The sequence below is a fragment of the Dipodomys merriami genome, unplaced genomic scaffold (genome assembly GCF_024711535.1).
Source record: "Dipodomys merriami isolate MVZ:Mamm:240054 unplaced genomic scaffold, mDipMer1.0.p SCAF_202, whole genome shotgun sequence".
Lineage (NCBI taxonomy): Eukaryota > Metazoa > Chordata > Mammalia > Rodentia > Heteromyidae > Dipodomys > Dipodomys merriami.
In genome coordinates, this window is record NW_027203405.1 from 473429 (window position 1) to 482678 (window position 9250).

A 9250-nucleotide genomic window follows, 5' to 3' on the forward strand; every position below is an offset into this window, starting at 1 on the left:
CCCATCCCAGCTCCATCCCAGCTCCCTACGGGGCCTAGTTACTGGTCTTGGTTCCATGTTCTAGGTCCTTAACGTCTTTCCAACAATTCTCTCCTCCTCCCCTTCCTCTTCCTCCCCCTCTTTCTTCCCTTCTCTTCCTCCCCCTTCTCTCTCTTCCTCCCCCTCCTCTCTCTTCCTCCCCCTCCTCTCTCTTCCTCCCCTCCTCTCTCTTCCTCCCCCTCCTCTCTCTTCCTCCCCCTCCTCTCTCTTCCTCCCCCTCCTCTCTTTCTCCCCTCCTCTCTCTTCCTTCCCCTCCTTTTTCTACTCTTCTCTTCCTCTCTCCTCTTCCTTCTCCTTCTCTTCTCCTTCCCTATGTAGCCCTGGCTAGCCTTGAACTCCAGATCTTCCTGCCTCAGCCTTCTGAGTACCCCCCCCCCCCCCCGCAGCTAACAAGGCCTTCTCCGGTGTGAGTCCCAGGTAGGTTTTGCTCTTTGTGCCAGGAGCCTGGCCTGGCCTGGTGGAGGACTCACTTACCTGTTAGCGCGCAGTGAGATGTGGGCTACGCTGAGAAGAGCAGCAGTGGGCTTCTGCGGGGGGGTGTGCGCCCCCAGCCACATCCTCTGGCCCCGTGACCCCCCCTCCTGGAGGTCGGCTCCACAGGGGAGCTCTAGCTGTGGGCTGCGGAGTCTTCCCCTGGAGGATTCCTGTGGTCTAGATTCGGCGTTGCCACTAGCCGCTGCACAGAGGAGCAGAAACATGGCCGCCCCCGGTCCTCAGCTACCTGGACTGCTTCTCCACCCTGGCACCCTCCCTTGACACCAAGATGGAAGAGGGAAGAAAAACACAGAGCCCTGGATTCTGAGTCCGGTGCCCCTCCCTGGAAGAAAGCACCCTCAGCTGTGTGCCCAGGAGGAGGGGCAGGCCAGCCCCATGGGGGGGCTGGGAAGGAGGCCGGGAGGTGACAGTCAGGGCCCGTCCTCCAGCCTGCCTCCGCCGCCCCAGCCAGGCACCACACACAGCGCATGCCCTGGAAGTTCAGGGGGGCAGAGAACCCGGGCCTGGGGCGCAGGTGGGATTTGTGGGAGCTGCAGAAGAGGAAGGGGCAGAAGGCAGGGACCAGTTTGGGTTATTGAAGCACAGGAGAGCAGGAGGGACGGGAGCTGTCCTAGGACTCTGGAGGCGATCTGGAGAGGAGCCGGCGCCCGCGCACCTGTGGGTCAGCGCACACGCCCAGGCCTGCGATGCCGAGCAGGAAGAGGCCGGCACTGAGGGCCAGCCCGCCGGGAGGGGTCCCCAGAACGCGATGAGTGTCTCCCCATCTGCAGGGGTGTTGAGACAGGAGAAGGCTCTGCAGTCGTTCCCCCCGCCCCCGCTGTCCACCATGGGGTCAGGGCCTCTTGGCCCCGGCGGTCTCAGGATCAGAGCTCCAGCAGCCCTGGCGGTCCAGGGTGCTCAGAGTCGGCCAGGCCAGAGCCACTCTGGCCTAACGGCCTTCTCCAAGGTCCGGGGCTCTGGCAGCCTTCATGGCCGTGCACCTAACTGGGCTTCCAGCGACCCCCCAGTGCTGACCCACAGGTTCCAGGACCCACCTGCCCAGGCCCCACATCCCCCCAGGATCCCCCACCTCCAGGCCTCCCTGCCGGTGCCCCGATTCCACCCATCAAGATCAAGGCAGGGGTTGGGCACCGCACAGACAGTGCGGGCAGAGCCCTCCTCAGCCCTCCAGACTGCTGGACCCTGGTGAATCGGGAGAGGTGTGGACGAAAGGGGGGGAACGCAGGCCCCGTGGAGGCTGCTCCCTGCCGTAGCCGCCCTGGGCAGCGAGGAGTCCGTGCTTTTCAGCTCTAGTCTCAGGGAGGGCGTCCGGCCGTGCCGCTGGGCAGATCACCGCGGTGCCTTCGCCCCACCCCACCCCGACCTGTCAGCAAGCCCCCCCCCCCCCCCCCCCCCGCTCTCACAGCCATGGCTTGTCCTGGGCCCGCAGGCCGGGAGGGACCATGTTCAGATCATCCCTACAGGACCAAGGCCTTTCTCTCCAGAAGAGAGGGCGTTTAGAAAGACTTGGCAGGAGGGAGAGATGACGTTGTGTTTAAAGAAGCCAAAGGTTGACCGAACCTGGGGGTTGGGGCTGAAATAAGGCAGGCAACATTAGCCTCTCCCCCCACCCTTTTCCCCACTTCCCCCCACCCCGCCTGGAATCCTCTCCTCCTCCCCTTCCCTCTTCCCCAGGCCCTGGTCTCCAATTTCAGATTCAACTCTGCTCTGTTTCCCATTTCTCCCCCGCCCCCCCCCCCCAAGCAAGCAGACAAGCATGAAGCTTGCCTTCCAAGGAGGGCATGAATAATAGAACTGAAGTCATCCCTAGTTAAAAATAGATACTCTTTTTAATAAATATTTTATTTACTGTCTTTAGGATATACAGGTCCCCCGACTGAAGAGTTCGGGCAAACTCTGTTATCGAACCCAAGGAATGCAGGGAAGGCTTGGGGCCGGCTGGGCCGGTGTGTTCCTGGGGCCTGGGTTCTGCCTGGAGTCTACCCACGCAGCTGTGACATGGGCCGCCAGCAGTGTGCACACGGCACCAGGAGAACGTGCAGCCAGGAGCAGCCTGGAATTCTCGGCATATTAGTCACCTGCGAATTTTATGGAAGCAGATCCATTATAAAGTGCCCTGGGTGTGTGAGGCCAAAAGCAGATTCTTCTGTGACTGCTGGGCAGCAAGACCAGAGATGGTGAGTGGAAGCCACGTGTCCAGGACCTGCGGAGGGCAGACAGAAAACCCCGGTGGGGAAGCAGAGGAGGCTGGGGTTTAAAGTGCTGGCCCATTTCAGAAAAGCACAGAACCATCCTGAAGGCTTCTGTTAATTAGGACATGGTGTGATCTAGATCGAGCAAATGAACTGAATAATGTGCAGAAATGTTTCAAAGCCTTGGCCTCCCTCCCCCATGTGCTTCCCCCAAAGGCAGAGTCAGGCAGGAAATGCTGGGGGGCTGCCAGCGCCCAGACCAGTTCAAAGTTACCCCCATTCTGTGCTCCAAAGAAAAGCTTGGAGTGTCCTTTCTGTGATGAGCTGAAAACGAGATATTGGAGGTCAGCGTGTGCCGAGCCAGGACAGAGTTGCTCAGGGGCGCACGTCTCTGTTGGTGTCTGCCTGGAGCTATGGCCTCACACTCCCTCTGGTTTGCTTGGTGTGCACACATGCTCTCTCCTTAGACTGAACCCCGAGGCCTGTCTGCTCAGAGCGAGAGCTGCTGTCTCCTCTGTGCTAACATACCTAGAGGACATTCAGGTTTAATACCCAGTAGACTCAATGGCAAGCAGGCTCCAGGTTAGACTATTCTCTAGCTGAGCTCCGGGAATCTCTGGCTTAGAGTGTGGATGATAGATACTGTTGGATGGATACGTGGATGGTAGATAAATGGATGGCTAGCCAGCTAGCTGGCTGGCTGGCTAGATAGATGGATGGATGGGTGGGTGGGTGGGTGGGTAGGTATATGGATGGATGGGTGGTTGGTTAGTTAGGTGGGTGGATGGATGCATGGATGGATGATAATGGTTAGTTGGGTGGGTGGATAGATGGATAGATAGGTGAATGGTTAGTTGGGTGAGTGGGTGGGTGGATGGATGGATGGATGGATGGGTGGATGGGTGGATAGGAGGATGGATGGGTGGATGGTTAGTTAGGTGAGAGGATGGATGGGTGGGGGGAGTATATGGATGCATGGATGGATGGGTTGGTTAGTTAGGTGGGTGGATGGATGCATGGATGGATGATAATGGTTAGTTGGGTGGGTGGATAGATGGATAGGTAGGTGAATGGTTAGTTAGATGGGTGGGTAGGTAGATGGATGGATGGATGGTTAGTTAGGTGGGTGGGTGGATAGGTGTATGGATGGATGGATGGGTGGATGGGTGGGTGCGTAGGAGGATGGATGGGTGAGTGGGTGGATGGATGCATGAACTTGATGGGTGGGTGGTTAGTTGGGTGGACGAATGGATGGATGGATGGATGGTTGGATAGGTGGATGGATAGGTAGATGGATGAGTGGGTAGATGAATAAGTGAATGGGTGGGCCAGGTACCAGTGGCTCACACCTGTCATCCTAGCTACTCAGGAGGCTGAGATCTGAGGATTGTGGTTCAAAGTCAGCCTGGGCAGGAAAGTCCGTGAGACTCTTATCTCCAATAAACCATCAGAAAACCAGAAGTGGTGCTGTGGCTCAAGTGGTAGGGCACTCCTCTTGAGCTGAAGAGCTGAGGGACAGCGCCCAAGCCCAGAGTTCAAGCCCCATGACTGACAAAATCATGACACCTAGTTATTCAATTGAAAATATGTTGGAATGTATACATATATATATATATATATATATACACACACACATATATATACATACACATGTATATACGATGTAAATTATACATATACGTGTAGTTGATTTAGGTTTTTTATTTTGGATACGACAAAAAATCATGAAATATTTTTATTTCTATGTGATTGAGAAAACTCTTAAAATATTAAACTGTTGCTAAATAATTGATTAAAACTAATCTCAGCGGGAGCCAATCACCCATTTGGCAGGATCTCTTTAAACTTTTAGGGGCTTTTAGCTCCCCCTGGCTCCTGACCTTTCTCTTGTCTGATTCACTCAGGACTCAGCAGATACTTCTCCTCTTGTGGGTTTTATCATGACACTACGTCTTTGTTGAGCTGTGGGCTGGCTAAATGTAGCTGTATTCAGAAAAAGAAAAATCCCAGAGACACTGTATTCAAAGGGGAGGGCAGGGAGGAGGGACAGAGGTCTGTGACCAATGAGACCAGAACCAGAGAGAATGGCCCCCCCTCAGAGCCATGTCCATCATCTGACTTCAGTTTCCCACAGGATGTCACCTACATCTGCCTGGCCACTTTTCCTGGGGCCACTGAGAGCCATTAAGCAAAGTGGTTTACCTGAGTTCCCTCAGCCATCAGACTGCCTAGGTTTAGAAAACTGCCTAGCAAGTTACTTCTTACATGAGGTTTGAGGCTAGCCCGGGCACAAAGCTGATGAGATTGTATCTCAAGAAGAAGAAACAAAAGCTGGGCCTAGTGGTGTGCACCGGTCATTCTGGCCGCAATGGGCAGTGGAAAACAGGCAGATCCTGGTCCCAGAGCATGCTGGGACAGGAAGCAAGACCCCATCTCAAAAGTAGTTGGTGCAGCCAGGTGACGTGGCCCATACCTGTAATCCTAGCTATTTAGTCAGCAGAGAGGGGTGAGGCATGATAGCTGGAGGTAAGTCTGGCCAAAAAACCTTACCCGACCCCTCCTGGCGCCCATGTCTCTCCTCCCAAACGACGCGGTGGCTGGTGGGACCACAAGGCCAGGCTGGCTTGGGCAGACAAATCCACGTGTCTTCAACCCACCCCGGGAAGCTGGCACGTGGTCCCAGCAAGAACAGGAAGCCTAGAATAAGTAGGTGGAAGCTCAGGCTTGTACCTGGGGTGGAAGAGAGACGCTATCCTAAAAAATAACCAGTGAAAAACAAGGATAGTCAGGGAGCACACCTGCCTAGCAAGCGCCACACCTGAGTTCACACCTAGCCCCATCCCCCAGTTCACACCTCGCCCATCCCCCAGTTCACACCTAGCCCCATCCCCCAGTTCACACCTAGCCCCATCCCCCCAAAAAATGTTTTAGTTTTTTTTTTTCTGTAACAAGAAAGTGACTTGATGGTAAGTTCTTTGCTACTTTGGTGTCGTTCTGGGATCTCAGCCTCTAGCACAATGCTAGGTCGATTGCTGTAGCAGGAATAAGTGAGTGTATTGGGTTTTTACAGTGGAAAAAAATCCAATACACATTATTTAATTAAAAACATTAACTTTCTCTGGCAGTGAGGCTCCTGGAGAAAGAGGGCCGTGTGCACATGGGCCAGCCAGTCTGTGACCCCCCCCCCCCCCCCCCCGCTGGCAGCACGCAGCCGCCTCATTACCTGCCGTCTGGGGAAAAGAGTCACACACCCCTGCCTCCCGCTTCCCCGCTCTTCTGCACCTGCCCGGCGCCAAGCAAGGTCAGCTGGGGCTTCAGAACACACAGCCTGCGGGACAGTTTGCCTGGGAAATGCAGGTCGGACCCCACCTGGGGACCCTCTCAGTGTGGAGATTTGCTGTTGCCATGGAGAATCCAGATAGCTGCTCTGAGGGAGAGCCGAGCCTCCACTTGTCTAGAAACCAGGATGAGGGCTGTAGCCGTTCCCGGCGCGGGACGGGGCTGCTGGTGTGCGGGAGGCCCGGGCAGGAGGGCAGGCGCACCCGCCAGCAGACCCGGTTCTCACACGCTGCCTGACTTCACGTCAAAGTGTGAATCTGAAGGCCGGTGGCCTTCCATCCTGGGCCTTCATCAGAAAAACAGGCCTGGTTGGGCCGCACCTAGGATACAATGAGCTGCTCCAGGAAGGGCCAGTGGCATATGAGCTAGGGTGGCTGCACCATGAGGTTCAGAGACAGAAGCAAAAAGGGGGATATTGAGATGTGTGTGTGTGTGTGTGTGTGTGTGTGAACACCGGGACTTGAACTTTGCTTGACATTGTCCCTTAGCTGATGTTCCACCATTGAGCCACAGCTTCACTACTGGCTTTGGCTGGTTACTTGGAGATAAGGATCACATGGACTTGCTTTCCTAGGTTGGCCTCAACCTGTGATCCTCAGATCTCAGTCTCCTGAACCGCTAAGACTGCAGGCAGAGCACCAGAGCCCACCTCAGAGATTCATTCTAAGGAATGGGCTCAGCGGGTCCAGACCTGGGGGCTGCCAGGTCTGGAGGACGGGGGTGGTGGCCCCCTGCAGCCCCCAGGAAGAGTGCGTGCATGGCTGGGACACCAGAGGCTGCTAGCGGCTTCTTCCTCGGGCAGCCTCAGCCTTGGCCTCCAGCTGGTCAGCTGGCGCCCACCTTCCTGGGCTCTGCACTTCATAACATCCACTGCTTTGCTGTTCATTGTGTCTGGGCTGGGAAGGTGGCTCAGTGGTAGAGTGCTTGCCTTGCATGCATGAGGGCCTGGGTTCGATTCCTCAGCACCACATAGAAAAATCCGGAAGTGGTGCTGTGGCTCAAGTGGTAGAGCTCTCGCCTTGAGCCGAAGAGCTGAGGGACAGCGCCCAGGCCCAGAGTTCAGGCCCCACGACCATCACTAACAACAACAAAAAGTTAATCGTGTCTAAGAAACAAAACAAAGCACCTCTGCAGAAGTATGTAGACATGTGCTTGACCTAACAACTGGACCAAGGTGAGCCAGCATTAGCAGTCACGATGCTGCGAGGTACTGTCCTCTCTCTGTGGCCCGCTGGGCATCCCTGCTGCTTGGTGCCAGTAGCAGGCCAGCCGTGGACAGCCAGTGTCAATCCCACACCACTTCCTTTTCTTCTTAAAGAGTCTTTGATTATCATGCATTAGTTGTACAAGAGGCATCCCTTGTGACGAGTGCACACATGGGTGTAACACACCCATCAACCTCACTCCTTCTGTCACTAACTCCCGCTCCTGCACCCCTGTTTTTTGGCAAAGGATTCCAAAATCAATGTTGGAGAAAAAGATTGCCTCTTCAACAAATGGTGCTGGGAAAACCAGATTTCCACCTGCAGAAGACTGAAACTACATCTTGTCTTCCAGCCTCGCCTGACAGTAATTCAACGTGGATCAAGGATGCTCGTGGGAAGACTTTGAAAGTACTACAGGAACCAGAAGAAAAAGTTCATTAGAACTTATTGGTATAGGCAGAGGGACTTTCTGATTAGAACAGAAGTAGCTCAGCAAATAGGGGTGAAAATTGACAAGTGGGGTTGCAAGAAGCTAAAGAGCTTCTGTCCAGCAAAGGATGCATCTGCTAGGCAAAAAGACAGCTGCGGAAACGGGAGAAGATCTTGGCTAGCTATGCATTGGACAAGCCTGTAGTCCTGGCTTCCTGGCTATTTATTTGGGAGGCTGAAATTAGGAAGACTGGCATTCAAGGCTAGCTCAGGCAGAAAAATCCATGAGAGTCTATGTCCAAAATAACTAACAAAAGCAGAGCTGCAGGTGAAAGTCAAGTGGTAAAGTGCTAGCTGAGCAAGACCCAAAAAAGTAAGAGGAGAGGCTCTGGGTTTAAACCCAAGCACTGCAAACAAACAATATAGAATGTAACAGAATGTACAGGAAGCTTATAAACCTAAACTCCAAAGAATCAACAACCCAATTAACAAATAAGAATAAAGCGAATAGACACTTCTCAAAAGAAGTACAAAGCCGGACCCCGGTGGCTCATGCCTGTAATCCTAGGAGGCTGAGATCTGAGGATCGAGGTTCAAAGCCATCCCAGGCAGGAAAGTCTGTGAGACTCTTATCTCCAATAAACCATCAGAAAACCAGAAGTGGCGCTGTGGCTCAAGTGGTAGAGTGCTCGCCTTGAGCTGAAGAGCTGAGGGACAGCGCCCAAGCCATGACCGACCAAACCCCCCCCCAAAAAAATAATAAGAAGTACAAATAGCCTATATATATGTATATATATGTATATGTATATATAAATAGCCAGCCCTGGGGCTTGAACTCTCAGGGTCAGGGCACTGTCCCTGAGCTTTTTTTGCTCAAGGCTAGCACTCTACCACTTGAGCCACAGCAGCATTTCTGGCTTTTTCTGTGTATGTGGTACTGAGGAATTGAACCCAGGGCTTCATGCATGCTAGGCGAGCACTCTACCATTAAGCCACATTCCCAGCCCTTTTATGTCTTTAAAATCTAGATTCTGTAAACAAGTAAAACCATAACAATAATTGGCTTTCTGAGCCTGACTCATCTCACTTACCATGACCTCCAGCTCCACTGCCCTCCTGAAGAATGGCATTCCATTTTTCTTTAGGTCTGAGTAATAAATATCTCACAGTCTATCCGTACCATATTTTATCCATTATTTGTTTGTCAGGTCCTGTGGCTGTTGTGAAAAAAGCTTCAATAAACACGGGTTTATTGATGTAGTTTCCTTTGGATAGATATATGTCCGAGTGGTATGGCCAGGTCAGAAGGTGGCTCTACTTTTCATGTTTGTGAGGAACCTCCGTGCTGATTTCCATAGTGGTTGCATTAGTTTACATTCCTACCAACAGTACTAAGGCTTGCTTTCCCCATCATTTTTGCCAGCATTTGTTGTTATTTGTATTCTTGATGATTGACATTCTGACTGGTTTTGGCTTACATTTCCTTTTTTTTTTTTTTTTTTTTTGTCGGTCGTGGGGCTTGAACTCTGGGCCTGGGCGCTGTCCCTCAGC